Raw genomic sequence first — 9,732 nt, 5'->3', positions numbered from 1 at the left:
TCAATTGAAGTCTGAGTTTGGCAATAAGCACTGCATGATCTGAGCCACAGTCAGCCCCCAGACTTCTTTTTGCTGACTGTATAGAGCTTCTCCATCTTTAGCTGCAAATAATATTATCAATCTTATTTCAGTATTGGCCATCTGGTGATGTCCATGTGTAGAGTCTTCTCTTGTGTTTTTGGAGGAGGGTGTTTGCTATGACCAGTGCATTCTCTTGGCTAAAGTCTATTAGCCTTTGCCATGCTTCATTCCGTACACCAAGGCCAAATTTGCCTGTTACTTCAGGTATTTCTTGACTTCCTACTTTTGCACTTCAATCCCCTATAGTGAAAAGGATGATTTTTAGGGTGTTAGTTTTAGAAGTTCTTGTAGATCTTCACAAAACCGTTCAACTTCATGTCTTCAGTATTACTGGTAGGGACATAGATTTGGATTACTGTGATATTGAATGGTTTGCCTTGGAAATGAACACAGATCATTTTGTTGTTTTTGAGATTTCATCCAAGTACTGCATTTCAGACTCTTTTGTTGATTATGATGGCTACTCCATTTCTTATTAGGGATTCTTGCCCACAGTAGTAGATATAATGGTCATCTGATTTAAATTCACCCTTTCTGGTCCATTTTAGTTCACTGATTCTTAAAATGTTGATGTTCGCTCTTGCCATCTCCTGTTTTACCACTTCCAATTTGCCTTGATTCATGGACCTAACATTCCAGGTTCCTATGCAATATTGCTACTTATAGCATCAGACTTTATTTCCATTGCCAGACATCCACAACTAAATGTTGTTTCTGCTTTGACTCTGTCTCTTCATTCTTTATAGAGTTATTTCTCCATTGATATCCAGTCGCATATCAGGCACCTACTGACCTGGGGAGTTCATATCTCAGTGTCCTATATTTCTGCCTTTTCCTACTGTTCATGGGATTCTCAAGGCAAGAATACTGAAATGGTTTGCCATTCCCTTCTCCAGTGGAACACATTTTGTTAGAACTCTCCACCATGACCTCTCTGTCTTGGGTGGTCCTACATGGCATGACTCATTGTTTCACTGATTTAGACCAGCCTGTGCTCCATGAGGTCAGATGGGTTAGTTTTCTGTGATTGTGGTTTTCAGTCTGTCTTCCCTCTGATGGAGAAGGATAAGAAGCTTATGGAAGCTTCCTGATGGGAGAAACTGTCTGAGGGGGAAACTAAGTCTTGTTCTGGTGGGCAGAAACATGCTCAGTAATGCTCCTCTCTTTCCTTATAGACAACTATAGATTTTAAAATTTCTTACAAGTTTGCTTATTTATTTAAGAATAAATGTTGAATTTTTTCAAATACCTTTTCAGCATCTGTTAAAAAGCTTATATAGGTAGTTTTTCTTGATATGTTAGGGTATTGTTTTATTTCAACTTTTAAAATATTAAATATCCTTTATTGAATGTTGATAGGGTCCTGTGTCTGACGTGGTCCTGTTTTAGACTATTCCTTATAGACTTTTTAGTTGTCCCATTGAATTTTACTTGTTAGCATTGTGTCCACATTTTAATATTAATGTTCATAAATAATGTCAGTCTAGTTTTTTTTAACCTCTATTTTTGCAATATTGTAATATGTAAAGTGCATTCATTGGTAAGATTTTAAAATATTCATGGAATCATATTATGACATTTTGTTTTAGATAAGTTGAATGAATTCAATAAGTAATAAAAACTCCTTGTGGAAAATTCTAATAGGTCAAACACTGATAAATACTATTTTTATTTGCTACTTTGTCTTGAATATGTGTATATTTAGGCTTTGCTGTGTACATGAACATAATTATACATCAAGGGATGACAACAGAATGATAAATGCTGTAGAGAAGATTTTCAATATAAATGTACTAAATACAAGAAAACTTTAGCTAGAATACCCGGGGAAATATCTCAGGAGAGGTTGTATTTGATCTAATATGTGAATAACATTTGGAATGGTTAAGAAACAGAAGCTCACTTAATCTAAGTGGAGCTCTGAAAGGAGATGAATATAGGAAAGAATTTATTTAAGCCAGATCATGGAGAAACTTATAAATCAAAAGGAGAATTTTAGCAATCTGCTCTTCCTCCCTAAATCTAATATTAATCTTTCCATACCTGATGTCTCAACTGCAATTTGAACCTGATTCACTTTTGTTCATTAGACATCAGACTTTAATACAGTAAACATTGCAACATTAGCATAAATTGACCACTTTGGACACTTCTGTGTATTATGTGATTCTGTTGTTTTCAGATAAAATCTAAATAAAGTAAGCACTATATTTTGAAATTCCCATGAGGATCAAGGATAGCTTCCTCTTCTATTTTAATTATGCTTTTTTGCTGGTGCTCTATTTTTATATTTCCACAGACTTTGCATTGATATGATCCACTTTGTTGATAATCAAAAGCTATACTGTCTTTATGATTTTTTCCCCCAAATGTTCAGTTTTGTAGAGGGTTTTATAACATTGGCAGTAATTTTTGACAGAGTTTCCAAGAATAAACAGTGGAAATGATAGTCTCTTCAAGAAATGGTGTTAGGAAAACTGGATATTGACATGTGAAAGAATAAAAGTAAATTCTTATTTTACACTACACGCAGAAATCAACTTCAAATGGGTTAATGGCTATGTAGGACCTGAAAGTCTAAAATCTCCAAATAAAATATAGGGGAAGAGATGTACGACATTAGCTTTGATTTCTTAGGTATGACACAAAAATCATAGGCAATGAAAACAAAGACAGCCAAATGGAACTTCATTAATTTCAAAGCTTCTGCACAGCAAAGGAAAACTCAGAAGAAGGAAAGGGCAATACACAAAATGGGGGAAAATATTTACAGATCATAACTTTGTTGAGTAATTAATATCTAAAATGTATAATGAGCTTTTACAACTCAATAGCAAAAAAAAAAGAAAAGAAAGAAAGAAAGAAAGAAAGAAAAGAAAAGAAAAGAAAAAACACAAACAATTCTCCCTTTAAAGAAACAAAAGACTTGAACAGGCATTTCCAACAAACCATACAAACTTGTCCCTGGTATATAAAAAAAGGTTCTCAACATCACTCATCAGGGAAATTGAAGTCAAAATCATAATGAGATATCATCTCGTATCTGTTAAAATCACTGTTCTGAAGAAAACAAAAAATAAGTATTAATCTTAGTATTAACCTTGGAATCCTTGTACATTATTGGTGGGAATGTAAAATAGTACAACCACTATGGAAAATAGTATGACAGCTCTTCAAAAAGTTAAAAGTAGAGATGCTATGAGATGAGATATCGTTTACAGGGAAAAAAATAAACTAAAAATCATAAACACGTGGAGATCAAACAATATGTCTAAAAAATGAACAGGTTACTGAAGAAGTCAAAAATGAAATTAAAAAAATTCCTAGAAACAAGTGAAAATGAAAACATGACAACTAAAAATCTATGGGTTACAACAAAAGCAGTTCTAAGAGGGAAGTTTATAGCAATACAATCCTGCTGCAAGAAACAAGAAAAATATCAAACAGACAACCTAACTTTACACCTAAAACAACTGGAAAAACAACAACAACAACAACAAAACAAAATTAGCAGAAGGAAACAATCATAAAGAGAGCAGAAGTAAATGAAAAATAAACTAAAGAAATATAGTAAAGATTAATCAAACTAAAAGCTGGTTTTTTGAGAAGATGAACAAAATTGACACACTTTTAGGCAGACTCATCAAGAAAAAAAGAGAAGAATCAAGTCAACAAAGTCAGAAATGAAAAAGGAGAGGTACAGCAGACAAGGCAGAAATACAAAAGATTATAAGAGATTATTAGGAGCAGCTATGTGGCAATAAAATAGATAACTTGGAAGAAATGGACAGATTCTTAGAATAGTTCAATCTTCCAAGACTGAACCAAGAAGAAATAGAAATTATGAACAACTCAATTATAAACACTGGAATCAAAACTATTATAAAAAATCTCCCAAAACACAAAAGTCCAGGACCAGATAGCTTCATAGGTGAATTCTATCAAACATTTAGAGGAGAGCTAATACCTATCCTTCTAAAATTCTTTCAAAAAATTACAGAGGAAAGAACACTTCCAAATTTATTCTATAAGGCCACCATTATTCTGATATCAAAACCAGACAAAGACAACACACAAAAAAGAAAACTACAGGCCAATATCACTAATGAACATAGATGCAAAAATCCTCAACAAAATTCTAGCAAACAGAATTCAACAAACATTAAAGCTGATACTCTATGATCAAGTTGGATTTATTCCAGGGATGCAAGCATTCTTCAATATATGCAAATTAATCAGTGATACACCAAATTAACAAATTGAATGATAAAAAAACAAATGATAATCTCAATAAATGCAGAAAAAGCCTTTGACAAAATTCAGCATCCATTTATGATTAAAACTCTACCAAAAATGGGCATAGAAGTAATCTACTTCAACATAGTAAAGGCCATATGATAAGCCCATAGCAAACATTATTCTCGGTAGTGAGAAAACCAAGAAAAGCAAAAGCATCAGGAATAAGACAAGGGTGTCCACTGTCTCCACTATTACTCAACAAAGTTTTGGAAGTCCTAGCTACACCAATAAGAGAATAAAATGAAATGAAAGGAATCATGATTGGAAAAGAACAGTGACTGATTTTATTTTCTTCAGCTCCAAAATCACTGCAGATGGTGACTGCAGCCATGAAATTAAAAGACACTTGCTCCTTGGAAGAAAAGTTAGGACCAACATAGACAGTATACTAAAAAGCAGAAACATCACTTTGCCACAAAAGGTCTGTTTAGACAAAACTATGGTTTTTCCAGTAGTCATGGATTGATGTGAGAGTTGGACCACAAAGATAGCTGAACACTGAAGAATTGATGCTTTTGAACTGTGGTGTTGCAGAATACTCTTGAGAGTCCCTTGGGCTACAAGATCAAACCAGTCAATCCTAAAGGAAATCAGTCCTAAATATTCATTGGAAGGGCTATGCTAAAGCTGAAACTCCAATAATTTGGCCACTTGATGTGAAGAACTGACTCATTGGAGAAGACCCTGATGCTGGGAAAGATTGAAGTCAGGAGAAGGGATGACAAAGGATAAGATGGTTGAATGGTATCACGGACTCGATGGACATGAGTGTGAGCAAGCTCCGGGAGTTGGTGATGGACAGGGAAGCTGCAGTCCATGGGGTCGCAAAGATTTGGACATTACTGAGAGATTGAAATGAGCTGAACTGAAAGTAGCTAATGACTTGATGGGTAGGAAGTTAATGAAAGGAAGAGATTTGTTTGTTTGTTTGTTTGTTTTTTAATTTGAGAAAATAATATACATATTAGAATGAAAGTAGAGAAGAGACATCATTCTAAATTTGAGCAATCAAGAGCATCATAATGATGAAAAATATACCTTGGTTTCAGGAGAATATTAATACTATTTTGGAATAATAAAGAAATACCATATACTAATGTATGTATATATGGAATCTCAAATGATGATACAGATGAATTTATTTGCAAGGCATCAATGGAGAAATAAACATAGAGACAGACTTATGGACATGGGGAGAGGGAAGGATAAGTTGAGTTGTACAGGCAGAGTAAAATGGAAACTTACATTACCATATGTAAAATAGATAGCAAATGAGAATTTACTGTATGTCTCAGGGAATTCAAACGGGCTCTTTTTCAACCTAGAGGGGTGGGATGGGGAGGGAGATGAGAGGGAGGTTCAAGAGGAAGGGAGGGCTGATTCATGTTGATGTTTGACAGAAAAGAAAATTATGTAAAGCAAGTATCCTTCAATTAAAAAAGAAATAAAATTTTTAAAAAAGGAAAAATTAAAAGTAAAACTACCATATTATCCAGCAGTTCAATCCCTGGGTACGTATCCAAAAGAATTGAAATCAGGATCTTGACGTGCTAATTACACACTAATATGCATATATCAGCATTATTCAAAATAGTCAAGACATGCAAACAATTAAATGTTAATCCAAGGATGAATGGATTAAGAAAATTTGTATATACATACAATAGAATATCATTCATCCTTAAAAGACAAAGAAATTCTGTCATATACAACAGCATGGATAAACATGGAGGCTGTTATGTTAAGTGAACTCAGTCATCACAGAAGGACATTTCTATTTTATGAAAGAACTCAGAGGCAAAATCACAGAAACAGACAGTAAAACTGTGCTTGCCAGGGGTTGGAAGAAATGGGATATGGGATGTTCTTATTCAATTGATATAAAGTTTCAGTTATGCAAAATGAATACATTCTAGAGATCGTCCATGAAACAATGTACACATAGTTAATATTTCAATATTATACACCTAGAAATTTGTTAGGAGGCTAGATTTCATGTAAAGTATTCTTAACACTTAATAGAGTCCCTTGGACAGCAAGAAGATTAAATCAGTCAATCCTAAAGAATATCAACTCTGAATATTCATTGGAAGGACTGATGCTGAAGCTGAAACACCAATACTTTGGCCACCTGATGTGAAGAACTGACTCATTGGAAAGACCCTGATGCTGGGAAAGATTGAGAGTAGGAGGAGAAGGGGGTGACAGAGGATGAAATGTTTGGATGGTTGGTGATGTCATCACCAATTCAATGGTAATGAGTTTGAGCAAACTCTGGAAGATAGTGAAGGACAGAGAAGCCTGGTGTGCTGTGGTCCATGGGGTCACAAAGAATCTGACATGACTTAGCAATTAAACAAAAACAAATTCTTAGCACACACACATACACACACAAAATCAAAGGAACAGGGTAAAACTTTTGAAGATAATGGGTATGTTTACTAACTCAATTGTGGTGATGGCTTCACTAGAGTAGGCACATCTTTGGACTCATCAAATTGAATATATTAAATATGTCCAGTAGTTGTGTATCAATTATTGGTCAATAAAGTTTAAAAAAGCAAAGATTCTCTGAATGAATAAACATAAGTAATTTCTTGATACCCCTTGTTAATATATGGCAAACTTTAGGTCCAATAAGCACCGATATAAAGAACAGTAATTTTTTATTGAGGGAAAAATTCTGCATTTGAGATTATGACTCACTGATTCTATCTAAATATCTATTTATCTCTATATCTTTCTCTATTTTTACAAATAAAAGAATTTTCTTTTAGTTTTAACAAAATTTACCACCAGTTTGGGGAACAGAGAATGGTTCAGAAAGATGAAACCATGTTGCAGTGTGCAGTCTCACCCCTCTGTTTCTGTTTCTCCTTCAGACCACTTTCTGTTCATTTTCAAGATGTATTATTCAGTTGATGTGCCATGCCTGCTGACAAGTTTATGCACTTTCTTCTACCTATTGTTTTATTCCTGACATGTGTCATCATCTGACAAACTGGTGATCAGTCACCAAAAATGAATTCAAATATACCACGCCTGGTGAATCTCTCTCATCTTACACATAGATATTGTCACTCCTTCTTTTGTATACCTATTGTTTACATAATCTTACAATCTACTTATCCTTTTACCTCTCCTATAATAATGTGAACTCTCAAGGAGTGGAATGACAATAAACTTCATCTTTATTTTCCTTGATTAGGGATGGCAACAGAAATACACATATGCATACAGAGAGCATATTGCTTTGCCCATAATGTTCATTCTTCTGTAATTCTCCTATTTTTGTGTTCTCAAACATTTATGCATATTTGGATTATCTGCAGGCTTTTTAAAAGCATGGATACTTCACCATGAAAGGACACTTAACCATGAAGGATTAAAAAGACAATCCACAGATAACACTTTGAGAATCACAGGTGGCATACACTAAACATTTGAATAAATGCAGGTCTCCACTGAAGCATAAGATAAAATAGGCCAGGCATTTTAAATCAAGGGAGGGTCAGATACATTCAGACTGAATTTTTAATGAAACTTTTGTGGCAAATCTCTTCTACCACTGGGTATCATTTTTAATAGCATTTGCTGATTTTGTGATAAGTGACAAGTGAAGGTTTTCCTTTCCTTCATATACAGACTTCAAATTCATGAAAGTGGATAATTAATTCCCCATTAAGAGCAGGCAGAAATCTTTTCACATATGCGTGTACTTTTTTTGAGGTCTTATGTGTCCAATAAGCCTCACATTCCTTCTTTCCTGTTTGTGTCAATAAAAGGTGAGTGAGCTTTGATGCCTCTGAAACCAAATCTGCCAAGATAGTGAACTGTGACTACAGGTGATGCTGTCTACCTCCTTGACATATCAAACTGAAAGTCTTCCTGCCTGTCTATCTATCTACACATTTAGACGGCTTTGACAAGCATGCTATTTTAGCAAGAAACAATACAAAGAGGGGAAAAAATATCCTTGACTGTATTTAAGCCTCAGGCTTCTTAGGGCTTGAGCCTGAGGAAATTGCATTCTTCTTCATAGAATGTAATTGTTGTCTGGGATGAAATTTCCAATAGACAGAATTATTTTCAATTGCATTGAGTTAGACATGACCTAAAGGTGGAATTTTATATTAAGTGGATAACTGATGGTTGTTATTACAGGAAAAAGACACACAAGCACTAGGAATAGCAAATAAAATGAATTGAATAGAGAAAGTGAAATGTAATCTAACATTCAGAGTAAAGGGGTAGTCTGCATGCCACTCACTGCTCTTTGGAGCATTTTGGCTGTCTTTGCAATGAGCAGTATAGAGCTGGAAAAAGAAGATTCTGATGGTTTTATTTTTAATTGCATTTGTTTAGGGATTTTTACATTCGTGACTTGACTCTGCTTTGATTGGCTTTTTCTCTTCCTTTTTATCATAGCCCTGCTTTCAAAACTTTTAAACTTTGAACTATATTACTTTTTAAACTGCTAAACTAAAGCTTTATATGCTTTGGCAAATTGTAAAGCTCTTGAACAACAGACTGGTTCCAAATAGGAAAAGGAGTATGTCAAGGCTGTATATTGTCACCCTGCTTATTTAACTTATATGCAGAGTACATCATGAGAAACACTGGGCTGGAAGAAGCACAAGCTGGAATCAAGATTGCCGGGAGAAATATCAATAACCTCAGATATGCAGATGACACCACCCTTATGGCAGAGAGTGAGGAGGAACCAAAAAGCCTCTTGATGAAAGTGAAAGAGGAGAGTGGAAAAGTTGGCTTAAAGCATAACATTCAGAAAACTAAGATCATGGCATCTGGTCCCGTCACTTCACGGGAAATAGATGGAGAGACAGTGGAAACCATGTCAGACTTTATTTTTTTGGGCTCCGAAATCACTGCAGATGGTGACTGCAGCCATGAAATTAAAACATGCTTACTCCTTGGAAGGAAAGTTATGACCAACCTAGATAGCATATTAAAAAGCAGAGACATTACTTTGCCAACAAAGGCCCATCTGGTCAAGGCTATGGTTTTTCCAGTGGTCATGTATGGATGTCAGAGTTGGCCTGTAAAGAAAGCTGGGTGCCGAAAAATTGATGCTTTTGAATTGTGATATTGGAAAAGACTCTTGAGAATCCCTTGGACTGCAAGGAGATCCAACCAGTCCATCCTAAAGGAAATCAGTCCTGGGTGATCATTGGAAGGACTGATGCTGAAGCTGAAACTCCAATACTTTGACCACCTCATGCGAAGAGTTGACTCATTCGAAAAGACCTTGATGCTGGGAGGGATTAGGGGCAGGAGGAGAAGGGGACGACAGAGGATGAGATGGCTAGATGGCATCGCTGACTCTATGGG

At 35.0% G+C, this 9,732-nt stretch overlaps 1 long non-coding RNA gene across 1 annotated transcript; it reads left to right on the top strand.

The window, feature by feature from the left end:
* Nucleotides 1-1,071: 1,071 nt before the first annotated feature.
* On the top strand, nt 1,072-9,072 carry LOC122447493. The gene is made up of 3 exons (XR_006271258.1): nt 1,072-1,201; nt 4,967-4,973; nt 9,061-9,072. It is a non-coding gene; the product is annotated as an uncharacterized LOC122447493 (long non-coding RNA).
* Nucleotides 9,073-9,732: the final 660 nt, after the last annotated feature.

The sequence above is a fragment of the Cervus canadensis genome, chromosome 9 (assembly GCF_019320065.1).
Source record: "Cervus canadensis isolate Bull #8, Minnesota chromosome 9, ASM1932006v1, whole genome shotgun sequence".
NCBI classification, from domain to species: domain Eukaryota; kingdom Metazoa; phylum Chordata; class Mammalia; order Artiodactyla; family Cervidae; genus Cervus; species Cervus canadensis.
Note: the sequence above shows the minus strand (reverse complement) of the source record. Positions and strands in the feature narration are given on the sequence as shown.